We start from the raw sequence: 18,578 nt of genomic DNA, 5'->3' as shown, positions 1-18,578 counted from the left end.
GTGCCCCCCCTCCCATGTTTTAAATAAGGACATAAGATAGTGCACCTGAAAAAGGGCCATGGCCTCATGGAGAAGGGCCAGGGAAGAGATAGGGGAGGCCAGGAGATCCTGGGGATAAAAGAAGAGGAAGCTACAAGTGAGAATGATAATAAACAGGAAAACTGACTGGCCCAAACAGCGCCCCCTTCCCTGTGGTGCCCTGTGCCATGGCACTGGTCACACCATCCTAGTTACAGCCCTGCAAATAAACACCCTTGCGTTTCAATAATGGAATAGTGATATATTTTTATGTAGTTAGTAGATTAGAAGGTATTTCTACCACATGAAAGGAAAACAGATTACAATCACTAGATACTCTTACTGGCTCAGGGAATAGATGTAGGCATATCTCAGTATGTTTAATTCCTTATATTCTTCCTTCCGCTTATTCATCAATGAAGATTGACTCCAGATTTCCAGAACATCAGAAATTATAGTTACACTTGAAATATCACAACAGTGACGTAATGTCTTATAGTGTTATTAATAATTATACTTACAAGAACATAACATAAGATGCGTAAACTGGACATATTAGAATCAACAACACGATTCCTGAGATTCAAATATTAAATGTATCCCTACTTTCAGTTGGAGTCCGTCTGGTAGCTGGTCTGATAGCGCTCCCTCACTCCTGCTGACACGTTTTGATTACTTTTTCAAAGCGGTCTTCTTTTATGGGAAATATCTTTCATTTCTATTTTATCACCTTCCTTCAGTGTCATTGTTTCAGGTATTATTTATTTTGGGCAGTGCCGTGCGCTAATTTTTTTAGATAATTTTTCCAAAATGTTTATGTCTACTTTTGCCTTTTGTACAAGAACATGCACATATTTGTGGGCAAAGATGGTGGCATCTGCCAGAGTGCAAAGGTTTACACCTTACAATTAGATAACTTGGGCAGATTAGTATAATTCCTTGCTGATTATGGTTTACATACATGTGCGTGCCTAGGTTTGCACCAATATGCAAAATCATTTCATTTTGTAAGACAAGGGAGGACACAGAGGAACTGCCTTCATATTTTCTCTTCTTCAAGTTTAATTTATGACCACCGCACAGCACAGCAATAAAAACTGAATTACCATGATTATTTATAATAAAAAAACAACTAATTTTGGTATAGCAGCTCAGATAGAACTTGTCTGTGTGAAGACTGCATAGTAAATTGAGAGTTTTTGCTATTGCTTTGCTTTCTCACTATGCACTTTGAGCCTGATTCATCATGGATCGCAACTGCAACAGCGTATGCAGATCTGCCGATGGTGCGTACTGTTCATGCGTATGCATTGCAGTGCGCCGGCCAGTATTGTGAACGTACTGCTTTCACGTATGCAGATACAAAGCCATCAAAGAGAGAGTGAAGGGACGGCAGTGTTTGGGGGTGGTGACTGCGGGGGGCTTGGGGGAACGCAGGCGTGCCTGTCCGTTTGAACGCCGTTTCCTTGGAGTGCATAAATGAGCCACTGCGACAGCATTCCCAGTTTGAGAATTCACTACTGGCAACAACATGCAATTTCTGAGACCGGTCAGAGATAATTTAACTCTCGTGAGTGTCCAATGTTACCGATCTATACGCAGGATTGCGAGGCCTTGCGAATTTGCGAAAGCGGTAGTGAGCGTCTCTATGCCGGGTGAGCAGTTGCAAACATTATCATATTTTCACAGCAGAACTGTGTGCATAATCGCAGCTGTGATCGCAATAGCGCTCTGTAATGAATCAGGTCCGATGTCAACATGCTTCCCGGGCAGGCCAAGCAAAAAAGAGCACTGTTTACAGCAGAACAGCTGTAGTATTATCTGGTGGGATTGGGTACGGGATGTCGGCGCTAGGGGCCCGGTGTTCAGAATCCCGATGCCGGCATCCCGACAGCATCAGCATACAGACACCCGTCGGGTAAGTATCCTAACTTTACCCCTACTACTAAACCTAACCTCCTGCCCTAGTACCTAAACCTAACCCACACCCCCTAGTGCCTAAACCTGACCTACACCCCCTAGTGCCTAAACCTAACCCACACCCCCTAGTGCCTAAACCTAAACCCTCACTAGTGCCTTTCACTAACCCTCCCCCCTAGTGCCTAACCCACACCCCCTAGTGCCTAAACCTCCCCCTAGTGCATAACTGTAACCCTAATCCTTCCCTAACCCCACTATTTGCCGACAGCATCTCAAACACCGGTATTTCAACTGCATCCCATCTGGATCATGTCTCTCTCATGAGACTAAAAGTTCTAAAGTACATAAAATGTGAATAACAATCTGGTAGTATATCAGGCTGTGTCTGATTCATTCTAATTTTCTATCAGAATATCTGACTGGTCACTGTCACCAGTGGCTCAATAAATGGGGGTGACTACCATAGGTGCAAGGGTGCAGCTGCTATGGGGTCCAGAGGTGAGGGGGGGCCATCTTTTTTGTCAAAGTTACATGTGTTATATACGTTTTTCACCATTGGGTGGTACATAGGGGCTTTTACAAACTTTTCCTATGGAGCCTTCAAATACCTAGTTACACCCCTGGCTCAACCCCTACAGTGTGAGACCCGAGGTATCCAAGCCATAATAAAACAGATAGCCTTGAACCACTATACTTATTAGTATGCATTGGGCTCCACTTCTACAATGACAATTGCTTATCTGGTTGCCATGATGTATTTTTTTAGTTGCAGGCTTTGGAAGTAATGGCATGTTTGCAGTTGAACAAACCTGCTCTACCTGTACTAATTCTATATTACAATGCAATCCAGCCCCATTTGGAATATCCAGATGCAAGCATATATCAATGGCAGAATCACACTTGTGTGCATGGGAGCATATGTTTGAACACACTGTTCTGGGCATGCACAGTGCATATTCACAAACTAACATGGCATACTTCTCATAATACTTACTGTGCATCAACTCAACAGTGTCTCCACCTGTGCCAATGGGGGCAAGAATTTACTTTGCCAAGATCCGACTTGTGGGAGGTCCAGGTAGGAAGGGCCCCCCATGACTGTTTCCACAATTCACAACATCATTGCTAGTGGGTGGGGCAACGATGATGTGATTAATAGTGATTCACATCATCATGGCCATTTCTCTGCCCCCTTCACAGGAGAAGTGGGCGGCATGCAGGAGACTTGCCATTATCCTTGGAGCCGGGAGAACTCCGCCAAATTTAAGAGTTTCCAGGCAATACCAGGGGAGCTAAAGAATTAGAGACAGGTAATCAGAGTGTGAAAAAACATTGAACAAATAGAAGGACATAACCGATTAGAAAGTGCAGGAAAAGATCTATAAACAACATAGATGGGAGGCAAAAAAGGCAGTAGTTAAAACTGGGAGATGAAGTACTGCACAGGATTTAGGAGGATCTTAGGAGAGGTAGTTGTGCAACGTAAGAGAGGCAGCAATTGAGAGATAGCAAGCAGCAGCAGAGGAAAACAGCTGTGCAACAGTAACAAAAAGAGGACGCAGCTGTGTCGCAGTAACAGATAGAGAAAGGCAGCTATGAGACTTTAAGGGGTATATATATACTAGATTTTAATCAATTTAAAAATTGATAAAAGTGATCAATATCGATGTTGTGTTTCTGGAGCTAAATCACACATTTACTAATACTTTAAAAAAAATCAAATCAAAACTTGTCTGTTATAGGGGTGAGCGGGTTCGGATTTCTGAAATCCAAACCCCCCCGAGCACCCCCGATCCGAGTCCGATCCGAGTCAGGCTCGACTTTTCCCGCCTGACTCGGATCTGAAATCGAGGCAAAACGTCATCATCCCGCCTTCCGAGTCTCGCGGGTTTTGGATCCTATATAAGGTACCCGCATCGGCGCCATTTTCTCATTCGGCTGTGGACAGTGAAGAGGGAGGGTGGGAGTTAGGGCTGGCTGGGCTGTGTAGTGTAGTGTAGTGTAGTGCTGCTGTTGTCCACTACTTCAAAGTCCATAGGGGCTGGCTGTGTTGTGCTGTGCTGCTGTTGTTAATAGGGGCTGTGTCCACTACTTCAAAGTCCATAGGGGCTGGCTGGACTGTGTTGTGCAGTCAGTTCTCCATAGGGGCTGTGTCCACTCCAAAGTCCTGTGCAGTGTCCCAGTCCTAAAGGGGTGCTGTAGTGTTGTCCAGGGGGTGCTCTGTCCATCAGGGGTGCTCCCCCCAAGTGCTAAAAAAATAATATATTTTCTGTGTTTGTGAATTGTGTGCGCAGTAGCCGCACGTGCATCAACAAAGTAGTGCCAAGCGTGCGCCTGTGTCATAAGTAAAGGGCCGGCTGGCTTGACCGTTAAAGGGTGCTGTAACCCCCAAAGTACACTCCAGTCCAAACCAAAAAAAAAATTATTTTCTGTGTTTGTGAATTGTGTGCGCAGTAGCCGCACGTGCATCAACAAAGTAGTGCCAAGCGTGCGCCTGTGTCATAAGTAAAGGGCCGGCTGGCTTGACCATTAAAGGGTGCTGTAACCCCCAAAGTACACTCCAGTCCAAACCAAAAAAAAAATTATTTTCTGTGTTTGTGAATTGTGTGCGCAGTAGCCGCACGTGCATCAACAAAGTAGTGCCAAGCGTGCGCCTGTGTCATAAGTAAAGGGCCGGCTGGCTTGACCGTTAAAGGGTGCTGTAACCCCCAAAGTACACTCCAGTCCAAACCAAAAAAACAATTATTTTCTGTGTTTGTGAATTGTGTGCGCAGTAGCCGCACGTGCATCAACAAAGTAGTGCCAAGCGTGCACCTGTGTCATAAGTAAAGGGCCGGCTGGCTTGACCGTTAAAGGGTGCTGTAACCCCCAAAGTACACTCCAAACCAAAAAAATATATATTTTCTGTGTTTGTGAATTGTGTGCGCAGTAGCCGCACGTGCATCAACAAAGGAGCAGCGCCAAGCGTGCGCCTGTGTCCCATAAGTAAAGAGCCGGCTGGCTCATTTCTTAAAGGCTGGTGTAACCCACAAAGTGCACTACTCTCCAGCAAAAATAAAAAAATATTTTCTGTGTTTAGCCGCACATATATATCAAATCGATATAACATAAATGGAGGACCAAACTTTCTCCGATAAAAATAAAATAGAGAAAGATCAAGAACCACTTCCTCCTAGTGCTGAAGCTGCTGCCACTAGTCATGACATAGACGATAACATGCCATCAACGTCGTCTGCCAAGGGCGATACCCAATGTCATAATAGAGGGCACATACAATCCCAAATGACAAAGTTCAGGAAAATGACCTTGAAAAAAACATTTAAATTAGCTGAAGAGAAACGTAAACTTGCCAATATGCCATTTACGACACGGAGTGGCAAGGAACGGCTAAGGTCGATCGATAGTATGTTCATGACTAGTGGTTCAGCTTCACATGACGATGGAAGCCCTCCTCCCACTAAAAAAATCAAAAGAGTTAAGCTGGCAAAAGCACAGCGAAGAACTGTGCTTTCTAAGAAGATATCACAAATCCCCAAGGAGAGTCCAAGTGTGGTGGTGGTTGCGATGCCTGACCTTCCCAGCACTGGACGGGAAGAGGTGGCTCTTTCCACCATTTGCACGCCCCCTGCAAGTGCTGAAAGGAGCACCCACAGTCCACTTGCTGATATGCAAATTGAAGATGTCACTGTTGAAGTACAACAGGATGAGGATACTGGTGTAGCTGGCGCTGAGGAGGAAGTTGGCGAGGAGGATTCTGATGGTGATGTGGTTTGTTTAAATCAGGCTCCGGGGGAGACAGTTGTTGTCCGTGGGATGAAAAAGCCCATCACGGTCATGCCTGGGCAGAAGACCAAACATTCCACCTCTTTGGTCTGGCAATATTTCTATCCAAATCCGGAAAACAACTGTCTTGCCATATGTACCTTATGTAAAGGTGGAATAAGTAGGGGTAGGGACGTTAACCACCTAGGAACATCCTCCCTTATACGGCACCTGCAGCGCGTTCATAATAAGTTACTGTCAAGTTCAGAAACTTTGGCTAAGACCGTAAGCAGTCCAGGGACACCTAAATCCCGTTGTCCTGTTGTATCCAAGCGCCTGCAAACCACACCGTCAACTCCCTCCTCGTCAATTTCCTCCTTAGTCAGGATCGGAAGTAGTCCTGCAGGCCATGTCACTGGCATGACTGACTCTCCTATCCCGGATTCCTCCGGAGGATCCTGCATTGCTACGCCTACTGCTGCCGCTGCTGCTGTTGCTGCTGCTGGGAGTCGTTCATCATCCCAGAGAGGAAGTAGGAACACCACTACTTTTACTAAACAATTGACCCTCCAACAGTCCTTAGCGAGGAGGATGAAGTACGACAGCAGTCATCCTGAAGCAAAACGTATAACTGAGGCCTTGACTGCTATGTTGGTGTTAGACGTGCGTCCGGTATCCGCCATTAGTGCAGTGGGATTTAGACAATTGATGGAGGTAGTGTGTCCCCGGTTCCAAATCTCGTCTAGATTCCACTTCACTAGGCAGGCGATACCGAGACTGTACAGAAACGTCAGAAAAAGTGTCCTCAGTGTCCTGAAAAATGCGGTTGTACCCAATGTCCACTTAACCACGGACATGTGGACAAGTGGAACAGGGCAGACTAAGGACTATATGACTGTGACAGCCCACTGGGTAGATGTATCACCTTACGCAGCAACAGCAGCAGCGTCACCAGTCGCAGCGTCTCAGAAACGCCAGCTCGTTCCAAGGCAGGCTACGCTGTGTATCACCGGTTTCAGTAAGAGGCACACCGCCGACAACCTCTTAGAGAAACTGAGGGAAATCATCGCCCAGTGGCTTACCCCACTTAGACTCTCCTGGGGATTTGTGATATCTGACAACGCCACCAATATTGTGTGGGCATTACATCTGGGCAAATTCCAGCACGTCCCATGTTTTGCTCACACAATAAACTTGGTGGTGCAGAATTTTCTGAAAAGCGACAGGGGCGTGCAGGAGACGCTTTGGGTGGCCCGAAAAATTTCTGGCCACTTTCGCCATTCAGCGACTGCGTGCCGAAGACTGGAGCGCCAGCAAACACTCTGGAACCTGCCCCGCCATCACCTGAAGCAAGAGGTTGTGACGTGGTGGAACTCAACCCTCTATATGCTTCAGAGGATGGAGGAGCAGCAAAAGGCCATTCAAGCCTATACATCCAAATATGACATAGGCAAAGGAGGGGGTATGCACCTGACTCAAGCGCAGTGGAGAATGATTTCCGTGTTGTGCAAGGTTCTCCAGCCCTTCGAACTTGCCACACGTGAAGTCAGTTCAGACACTGCCAGCTTGAGTCAGGTCATTCCCCTCATCAGGCTTTTGCAGAAGCAGCTGGAGAAAGTGAAGGAGGAGCTAAGATGGAGCGATTCCGCTCGGCATGTGGGACTTGAGGATGAAGCCCTTCATTCGCTTTGCCAGGATTCCAGGGTGGTCAATCTGTTGAAATCAGACCACTACATTTTGGCCACCGTGCTCGATCCTAGGTTTAAAGCGTATGTGGTGTCTCTCTTTCTGGCCAACACAAGCCTGCAGAGGTGCAAAGACCTGCTGGTGAATACACTGTCAGCTGAAGCGGAACGTGACACGTCAACAGCTCCTTCTTCATTTTCTCCCGCAACTGGGGCTGCCAGGAAAAAACTTAGGTATCCTAAGCAACCCACTGGCGGTGATGCAGGGCAGGCAGGACAAAGTTTGGATATCTGGTCCGGACTGAAGGACCTGGCAACAATTTCTGACATGTCTACTGTCACTGCATATGATACTGTCACCATTGACAGAATGGTGGAGGATTACATCGGTGACAGCATCCAAGTAGGCATGTCAGACAGTCCATACCTGTACTGGCAGGAAAAAGAGGCAATTTGGAGGCCCCTGTACAAACTGGCTCTATTTTACCTGAGTTGCCCCCCCTCCAGTGTGTACTCCGAAAGAGTGTTTAGTGCAGCCGGGAACCTTGTCAGCGAAAGGCGTAGGAGGTTGCTTCCACAGAATGTGGAGAAGATGATGTTCATCAAAATGAATTATCAGCTCTTCCAGGGAGACCAGCCTCCAGAACGTACAGAGGGACCTGTGGTGGTGGATTCAAGTGGGGACGAGTTAATACTTTGTGAGGATGAGGATGTACACACTGAAGAGGGTGAGGAATCGGTGGATGAGGAGGATGAGGATGATATCTTGCCTCCGTAGAGCCAGTTTGTGCAGGGACACATTAATTGCCAGCTTGTTTTGTGGGGGCCGAAACGAACCAATCATTTCAGCCACAGTTGTGTGGCAGACCCTGGCGCTGAAATGATTGGTTTGTTAAAGTGTGCATGTCCTGTTTATACAACATAAGGGTGGGTGGGAGGGCCCAAGGACAATTCCATCTTGCACCTCTTTTTTTTCTTTGCATTATGTACAGTTTGGGGCCTAGTTTTTCAAACTGCCATCCTGTCTGCCACTGCAGTGTCACTCCTAGATGGACCACGTGTTTGTGCCGCCCACTCGTATCTCTTAGCATAGTCATCCAGCTACCTCGGTGCAACCTTTATGACATAAAAACACTATTGTGAGGTGTGAGGTGTTCAGAATAGACTGGAAATGAGTGGAAATTAAGGTTATTGAGGTTAATAATAGCGTAGGAGCAGAAAAACCCACAAATTCTGTGATTTTAGCTGTTTTTATGCTTTTTTTCAAAAAAATACAGATCCAAAACACAAAACCCAGAACCCAAAACACGGAAGGGTGGTTTTGGCAAAACCAATCCAGATCCAAAACACGAAGAAAGATCCAGATCCAAAACCAAAACACAAAACACGAAAAGTGGCCGGTGCACACCCCTAGTCTGTTAGTAAATGTGTGATTTAGCCCAATAAACAGAACATCAATGTTCATCAATTTTTATCGAAATCAATTAAAATTTACCTTTAGTAAATATACACCTAAGCATCCAGCAGAAAAACAACAACAGACATAACATGATGTCCCTGCTTGGGTTAATAAATGCCTGTCCTGTTAATTGTCAGTTGGCCCCTTTGGGTTACATCCCACAAAAAAACAGTAATGTAGTGCAAGCCACAATCCCTCTTACTCACAGACACTCTAGCCACAGAGCTGCCAGTCTCATCAAAGCTTTTTCACAGCAGTCTCTTCTGAGTTTGCAAACCGCACAGAGATTACCAGCTCATACATCCTGCAGAGGCCTGTTCACAGCTGGCAGCGAGAAAGACTGCTTGCATACACCTGACTAATCTAGCCAAATCACTGTGTATCAGAAACAATTCCTGAGATATGAATGGAATGGTGCAGCACTACTGTCCCATGCTTTCTCATCTGCTTGCTTATGTGAATTTGAGACCAGTTTTCTCTCATTAGGTTGCGAGGACCTCACATCAATATTTTAGGGGACCATGGACCTGATTTAGACCCGCTCGCTAAGGCGCCATCGCTCGCTCTGAGCGATTTTTGCCCATCTGCGCATGCGTATGATTCGCAGTGCGTGTGCACAAGCCAGTCTTTGCAATCTGATTTTGGTTGCTCGTAAGCCACTATCAGGTCGCTGCTTTGAGTGACAGATAGTGCCGTTTGTGGGTGGTAACTGGGGACGGTGCTTGTGAACAGGGAGTGGATGTGCGAATGTAGGCGTGTCAGGCCGCCAAAACGCCGTTTAAAGGGCGTGCATAATTAGTAAAGTAGCATCATTGTACACGTCACCTGCATGTACTTCAGCCAGCACTGATCGCTGTGCTTGCGGCAGGTTAAGGCAAACCCAAGGGCTGCGAGCAGCTCCGATGGCTCACGATGGTCCCGATTTATCCTACATTTCCCGGAGATGACGTGTGTTGCGAGTGGCAAGGGGGTGTCTTTAGACACTTGCAAGCGCAGTTTGCCATAGCTTGCTAAAACATAGCGGGCGTCCTTATGCGACGCAGTGCGAGCACTTAATTTAAATAACCGGCCCCTTTTTGCCAGTGAGCGACCGCAACTTGCGATTGGGTCTGAATGAGCTCCTATGTTCATTCTGCTATCTGTGAGACTTTAGATTTGCCTCCATTCCTGCCCTCACTATCATAATTAGATGAGTTTACACGTCACTGCCTCCACAGAAAGGAAGTTGCACAAGTAAATATTTTAGTCCACCACCACAGGTGCATGAAAGAGAGGGCTTAATCTAGTCAAGAAAAAACAAACAGATTCCCCCAGCACACTGCAAATAGGCCATCAAACGAGATTTACATCCTACATGATAATAATAATGCAGATATCTCAGTTGCATACATTTGCAAATATATGGTAAGCCACCAGCCATACCCTCAGGCTATGCTGATCCTTGTACAGGTGATCTTGGGGTGCCTCCAGGTAAGTTATACCCCTTTAAGACTTAAGCTTAACACCAGGGTTTTTGCACGTGAACGCGCATCAATCCGGGTCTGGCGTAAGTCTGAAATGTGCAACCCGGGTTGACAGTCCCAGGTCCACAACCCTGCTCACTAGCAGGGTTTTTCCCGTGAGTTGGGTCGATGATCTGACTCGAGTATCAAAGGTGCGACCCCGGTCTTGTTGACCCGAGTCACACCTAAAACAAACTGATTGGCTGGGGACAGTGGTGTTTGGAGATGAGATCACTCACGAAAGACTCAGATCACTGGGGATGCGATCGGGAAGCCAGCTGACATTATACTGACAGCCGGCTTCCCGACTGTCATATCCCAGCAAGGGTGAAATCATACCAATTCCGATTACAGCAAGACCTGGGTCAGGTGTGAAGGGTGATAACCCGGGAATAACCTGGGTCATCCCCCTTAGTGTGAAAGGGATAGCCCGTATGCCGCGCTCGGTGTCCCAGGTCCGAGCCAGGTTGAAGCTGGGATTTTAAGTCTGAAAGTTGTATTAGCTCTCAGTTTAGAAATATATAAATATATGACCAAGAAAAATGCATAAATATTTAAATATATGACCCAATAATGGTGCTACAATCATGTAGCGTAGGGACCACCAGAACAGAGACACTTGCAGGGGCCTGGTGGCTTACCATATATTTGCAAATGTATGCAACTGAAATATCTGCATTGCTATTATCATATAGGATGTAAATCACTTTTTCCAGCCTATTTGAAGTGTGCTGAGCGAATCTGAATATCACAATCTGATCTGATCATGTTATTCTATAATCACCTACTTCAAAAGAGAACATCTCAAAGGAAAAGGAGTTGAACACTGAGTACAATAAGGTGTTCAGATCCTAATTAAATATACCTTAGTCCTTTGACTGCTAAGGGCAAATTGGACTTTACTTCTAAATGCACTCACAAACTGTGAAGGGCATGTCCCACTCATCATGCAGGTATTTCTATGAATGCTTATTTATATAGACACCTTCTTGCACAGCTCTTTACACAAAATATGTATTCACACACATCAGTCCCAGCTCCAATAGAGCTTACAGTCTTAAGCTGGGAACACATTGGGCGATATATATCGGCCATTCAATCAAATGGACGATATATCGTAAGTGCGTCGGTGGATGTGTGTTCATCAGACATGTCTGTAAACTAAGTTGTCCACAGAAATATCGCATCGGTTGTGCAGCACAGCAGATGACTGATATAACTGCAGATATATCTGTACATATTCTGGTGATTACAGGAGACCTGCCGATCGCCCATACACATGCTGCAGGGATCTGGCAGTAAGTGACAAATTTAAATGTGACGTAAAGCCTAACACTTCGCTTGGACGATAGGTAAGTGTATATGCACTTACCAATTGTCAATTAGGTCGTCGGGTCAGCCTAGTGTGTACTCAGCATTAAGGGGAGATTTATCAAAGCTTGGAGAGAAATAAAGTGGACGGAGATAAAGTACCAACCAATCAGCTCCTGTCATTTTTCAAACACAGCCTATAAAGCGACAGTTAGGAACAGATTGGTTAGTACTTTATCTCTCACAATTTTATCTCTCTCTAAGCTTTCATGAATAGCCCCCTTTATATGTCTCTTTTCCCTCTTCAAGCTTTGACAGTGCTCCCCCTTAATTATCTACCACTGCACACATATAGAGCTCTATTTACTACAATCCGCATTGGTAATGCAGATTGTAGTGTGATATTACCGAGTGAATTCGCATTGCGAATTCAGGCAATATCACAGGGATTTACTACAAATCCCTTGCAGGGACAGAGCTTGCGATAAAGCTCTGTCCCTGCTAATCCCCTTCGGAGCCTTATCACGGTATTTTCGCAAAAAATACCGTGATTAAGTGCCCGCGCATGCTGTTTCCCAGGGTGCAGATTATGGGTGAGATGTATCAAGCAGTGGAGAAGTTAATGTTAGCAGAAGTGTGGTATTTAGCAGATCAAGGGGCCTATATCATTACATAATTAATAATAATAATAATAATAATAATAATAATAATTTTATTTATATAGCGCTTTTCTCCTAAAGGACTCAAAGTGCTTTACATTTACAGTATAAAATTTAAAACAAGCTTTTACAAGGGACATTAGTGAAATGCTTGTGTGAATAGGTGAGTCTTGAGTCTATTTTTGAAGGATTCTAGAGTGGAGGCCTCTCAAACTGTGCGGGGAAGTGAGTTCCATAATTATCACTTGTAATTATGTTTTAAACTCGCTGCGAGTTTAAAAAATGTTTCGGAGGCATTCATCATGTCTCCCTAACAAAAGTATCACTTCCCGAAAAGCTGCTCCTTTTGCGGAGTCAGCTATTGGAAAAGTGATACTTTTCCCATTACACCTGCAGTGTTCCTATGGATCTCCCCGCAGCCTAACCCTGCTGCTGTGTGTAACCCCCCCCCCCTCCGTCTCCCCGTGTGCTCTCTACTTCCCCTGCTGCTGTCTCCCAATAACCCCGTCCCTGCATTCTCTCTCCCCACTGCTCCCACTGCTCCCTCACCTGCCAGGAGCCTGGGCGGGAGCATCGCTCCCCCCCCTTCCCGGTGATTGCTGCAGCCGTGGATGCTGGATGTACCTCGCCGGGTCTGCCTGGCTGTCAGGCAGCTGGCATCCTTCTGCCTGGCCGGGAGGGAAGGCAGCTTTCTTGGTGCAGCCACGGAGGCCCCCCGGCCGGTGATTGCTGCAGCTGTGGATTCTTGTTGTCTCTCGCCGGGTCTGCCTGGCTGTCAGGTGGCTGCTGTCCTTCTACCTGGCCGGGAAGGAAGGCAGCAGCAGAGTCCCCATCACTGCCCCCCTAACATCGCGGGTGCCCAATCCTCCTCCCACCGCCAAACACCCCGGCTGCCGCTGCATCCTCTACCCCCCGGCACACTCTCACTGCAGTGCCCCGGAGCTCTCAGTTCCAGGGCTCTGCAGTGCAGGCACAGTGTCACAAACTCTCGGACGGATTGTGGATGCAAGCCGTATTCAGGGAATTGGCTAGACCTATTCCTGAGGCGCGGAGTCTAGTATTCACCAGGGACCCTCGCAAGAAGGTATGGCCTTGGGTGCATCCAACACACAGGTCACGGCCCTCAGGTTAGGTTTCCCTGTACAGGTGATGGGAGACTTGGTAGGAGTGCAGAAGACTTAGCGTAGTCGACTAGCCAGATCAGAACCAAACAGACGAGACGATGCCAGGGAGCAGACATAAACGGGTCACAGGGAATAGCCAAGGTCAGAACCAGATATCAAACACGGACCAGGGGTCAGGCAGAATCGGAGTCACGAACAAGCGAAGGTCAGAACCAATAGTCAGGATATACACAGGAATGCTGGAGTATGGTAATGGAGCCTATACTCTGGCACTGAGGTACTCCCATTAACTTCCTTATATAGGTCAGGGTTCAAGCCAGACCCAGTCAGTGACTTCCTAACCCTACCTGCCTCTTTAATCTATTTGCAGTACAGCATGCTCGCCCCTAGGGGAGCCGTGGCCATCTGCACAACTTGACAGGGGAAGCTCGCGGCAGTAGGCACCGGGATCTACCTGCTTGCCGCTCGTCGGAGCACGAGACAGGCAGCCCAGGAGGATGTAATCGGCAGCGGGCACCGGGATCTCCCCACCCGCTGACCGACATGGAGCCAGTGCTGCTGGAGCCGGTAAGTGATGACCGGTGTCCAGCACACTGTGACACACAGCAAGGAGGGATCTTAATAGATCCCTCTGCTGTGGCTGGCAGGTATTTCTGCACAGGCTGCCTTGTAAACAGCAGCCTGTGTAGACTATCGGGGGCTGTATGCCACCTCAGAGTGGCGTTCAGATTCTCAGTCAAGTTCTGAAAAAAAAAGCTTTTTCGGAACTTGATGAATTTCATAATTTCATACTTAAGTATGGGGATTGTGGAAATTATTGAGGCACAATTGTAACCAGGTGATATCTGTGATACCTCCTGCGTTACATGATTGATGAATGGGGCTGACTTAATTTACACAAAATTAGGTGAAAATATTATTTTAGCTCCGGTGTAAAAGAGGTATTAGATTCACTGCTGGAGTTGTCAGCTGAACTCCAAGTTAATTTGTGTGTTTCCTTATGCCCAGAGATCCCTAGCAGAGTTAATTTGCTTTAAACCACATCATCAGGATTCAGAAGTCTTTAATACCCCTTTTACACCAAAGCAAATACCTGGGTTATTGCTTGGTCTAGCCAGGTCGCAACTCAGTGTAAAAAGGTCCCTGAAAAATAACCCTGGTCAAGTGACCCGGCAATCCAACCCAAGTAGCTACCAGGGTAGGACCCAGGATGGACCTGGGTAATGGTGCAGTGTAAACGGCGTCACCCGGGTTATCCAACCTGGGTCATGCCTAAAATGAGCTTATTGGTGGTTGTGGAGCAGTCACCTCCCACGTTTTATGACTTTACAAGTTTAGCCTGGCAGACCCGGGTTCAGTGTGAACAGGGCTGAGTTGAGAATAACCCAGATCGATGGTGCTGTGTAAATGGTGTCTGACCAGGGTCAGACCTAGGTTGGAACCATGTATAAAAAAACCCAGGTCAAACATGGGTTTTTGGTGGAAAAGCGGTATGATCCACCTGAAAACTCCAGAAGGGAGTCCAAATGCCAGTCAAACCCAGTCTGAAAGGGGCCTCAGCCGGGTTGCACCCAGGATGGACACATTAACAAAATCCCGGATGCGACTCGGCATTGCTATGTGAAAAGGGTAACATTCCCCTAGCAGTCTTGGTTTTAAAGATATACTTGCCTGAGCACAGTTGATGTAATTAGTAACTCAATCATTTTAACTTAACCATCTGTAATCAAGCATGGATATCTGTAAAACCTGGACTGTAAGTGTGTTTTAAGTACCGAGTTTCGGAAATCCTGATATTAATAGGTCCTGATTCAGAGCTGTACACAAAGCATCTGCATCTGTGACTTTTTGCTTATGCATCCAAGGTGAACATTTGCATCTTTACAGATCTGTAGGGGCTAATTAGAGTCGCCTAGACAGACAGATTTCTACTTGCAGGTAAAGTGGTGTAACTGGGCATTTGCAAATACGTTTGCCGTGGACATGTGCACTTAAGTGCGGCCAACCTTTTGCACCCAGGATAAGGCTGGTGCTGATAGTGATGACGGCTACTCCCACATACAGATGTATAAGGAGGTGCAGATGGAGATGTTATGCTTTGTTGACATTCATCATGTCGACATGCATCATGTCAATATGCTCGGCATGTCAACATTGACCACGTCAACTTCATTATATTGACAGATAAAATATCAACATAATTAGAATGTTGACAAAACCTCCCTGGTGGTCGAGTGATGACTTACCTGGTACAGTTGGTCTGGCAGCTCAAGTGACTCTTCCGGGTCCGCCGCTGACATAAGGATGACTTATGGCGGATCCTGCTTGGCTTCCTCTGGTATACCTAATCCTAACCCCTAACCCTCCCCCTAGTGCTTAACCTTAATCGATAAAATGTTACAGGTGGTCTAGCGGTGAAAAGGGCCACCGAGAGCTAATCAGGCCCAGGTACTGGGGATGTCGCTAAAACTGGGAGGTGCCTTCTCCGTAAAAAAAAATCTAAGAAATGTACAGTCAACGTGAATATATAATGTCTCCATGAGTTCCCAGTTTTGAAGTATCACGGACCCTTATCAAGGCTTGGGCTAGCAAATGTTACCTCCAGTTTTAGCAAAGAAGTATTGCTGACCCCTGCTACGTCTCCCGTCCTCCAGCTACTTGCAGGCTGTTTGGGCAATGGGTAATCTAGTCCAGTGTACAGCAACAATTGTCGGCCGTGTAGTCATGGCAAGGGGGTTGTGCATACAGAGTGTTGTGAAACACAGGGATGTCCCTGATTATGACAATCTGTGCTGTTTGATATGCCACTCTAGACCTTCAGTGGATACAGAGGTCAAACTGTGCAAAAGTGTGACCTCAATATACTATGACATTTATCCCCCTCAGCAGCACTACAAAAGGGGACATTTGTAAACCCAGGCCAGGGTAATCAGCTCCAATGATATCTTTCACAGGTTCAGTGGTCATCCTGCAGCACTTCGGGAAGTGAGTATTTCTAACCCCTAACTCTAACCCTCCCCTCCTGTAGTCTTACCCATTGCTGCTGCAGTCTGTGCAGAATATTGACTCTCCAGTCTGTGCAGAATGTTGACTTTTCGCATGTCGACATTGTAAACATTTCAACATTCTGCAGATGCCGACATGTTCAGTATCCACATTTCAACAATGTCAACATAATAACTGTTTACATTGTGGTATCGACATTATAAATGCTGACATTGTAAATGTCATCATACATACTATTATGACTGCATCCCGGTGCATACACATAGATCCATCTGACTCGGAATGCTGGAGAATGCCTGCAGTTATTTTCAGGCACACAATGCGGATGCTGATGCTGCTGCTTTGTGTGCACCTCTGAATTGGGCCCAGAACATTTGACATTTATATCTATGCACACATTTACTTCATGGAGTTATTAGCCCACTTATGGAATTAACATGGAAATAAACTGGCAATTTAATTGTAATGCTTGTACATGAATCAAAGTTCGATTTTTTTTTCCTCGTTTTGAACTAATCTCAAGTTTGGTGATTTCACAGAAAAAACTGTGATTTACAGGTCAATATGTTTTTAACAGATTTGGGGGCCTATTCATCATCGAAGGCCGTGTGGCCTCTAATGATGAAGGATTGAACTTGCTGCGAGGGATACTTAAGTATCCACCTCGCAGCAGGGGAATCATGACACTGAAGCAATCCATCATTGCTCCGGTGAGGGGACAACTGCTCTGAAAAGCAGTTGTCCCTGTGGAATGTATCGTAGCTACTACTGTAGCTGCGTTACTTACCTGCTCCCTGTTGTCCCGGCTACGTATGTGTGACCTCGGGTCACACATACGCAAAACCGCCGGGGAGGGAGTGAGGAGGCGGCAGAGGGGTCTGCTCGGATCCCTCTTCGTATCTCCGGAACTCCTTCCCATAGGAAGGAGCGGGGATCTGAGAACAAGCACCGTCTGAATATGGCACTTGTTCTCGGCAGCAAACTCCAAAAGATTTCCGTTTTCAGAGTTTGTTGAATACCGGGGAGGTCCTATCGGAGCCCTAATGATGAATAGCCCGGTAACCTAAATATGCAGAAACTAGGGTTTCCACATGGTTACCGGGCCATTTATCATATGATGAATAGGGCCCTTGGTGATTAGGGGAAAAATTTGGTATTTTTTGCTATTTTAACATATCTACTTTAGACTCCACATCTGTTCTGGGGCAGAACAAGAGATGAGCGGTTCAGTTGTACAAAAATCCAAACTCACCAGAACTTGGGTTTCTGAGTAGAACTGAGTCCCGGCTTGGGTCTACCTTCCAAGTTCCATTCTCAAAACAAGGCAAAACTTTTTTTCCCCAGAAATCTCGGATCTTGCTTGTTTTAGATTGCATATGAGTCCCTCCCTCATGATCTGGTGTTTCACAAAGGAAAGTGTATGGAGAGGATGTGGGCTGTAGTTTTGATTCAATAGACACCATTAGCACGTTATTAGAGATGCCATAAGAGAGTTGTAGGTAGATGGAATGGCTAGAAATGGTGTAAAAGGCTGCAGGCATATTTGTCACTGTGTATGTGTGTTTGTTTGTTAGACACTAGCTAGCAACTGCAATCCAGTGCAAACGGGCTCTTGTGTATGTTTTATAGAGCGGAACTTGAAGTGAGCTGCACTAACAATTGTTTTTCACAAGGATATATATCTACAATTCAGCATATATTGTCAATCGTGTATGAAGGCAGATATAGGGGGTCATTCAGACCCACTCGCGAGCGGCAGTACGCTCGCAAGTGGGTTGATGTTCCCCACTGCGCATGCGCACGACGGAGGGAGCTCCGTCGTGCACATGCGCGAGACCCGGCGAGCGACGGGCTTCCCATCGCTCCGGGTCTCGCACCAAAGGGGGCGTGCTGTCGATGTTGACTGACAGCACGCCCCCTTTGGTGGGCGTGCCGGGGGCGTGCCTGCCAGACGGAGGCGTTCCCATGGGAACGCCTACCGTCTGAAGCCGGCCCCACTGACATCACTAGTGATGTCAGTGGGAGTGATTTTGGCTCTGATAGAGCCAAAATCACTCCAGGGCTTGTGGCTGGGAAACCCGACCGCAGGGTTTCCCTCGCAAGTCCGATGGTCACGATGGTCAAGACCATCG

Source organism: Taudactylus pleione, unplaced genomic scaffold (genome assembly GCF_031769625.1).
Source record: "Taudactylus pleione unplaced genomic scaffold, aTauple2 ptg000181l, whole genome shotgun sequence".
NCBI lineage: Eukaryota > Metazoa > Chordata > Amphibia > Anura > Myobatrachidae > Taudactylus > Taudactylus pleione.
Note: the sequence above shows the minus strand (reverse complement) of the source record.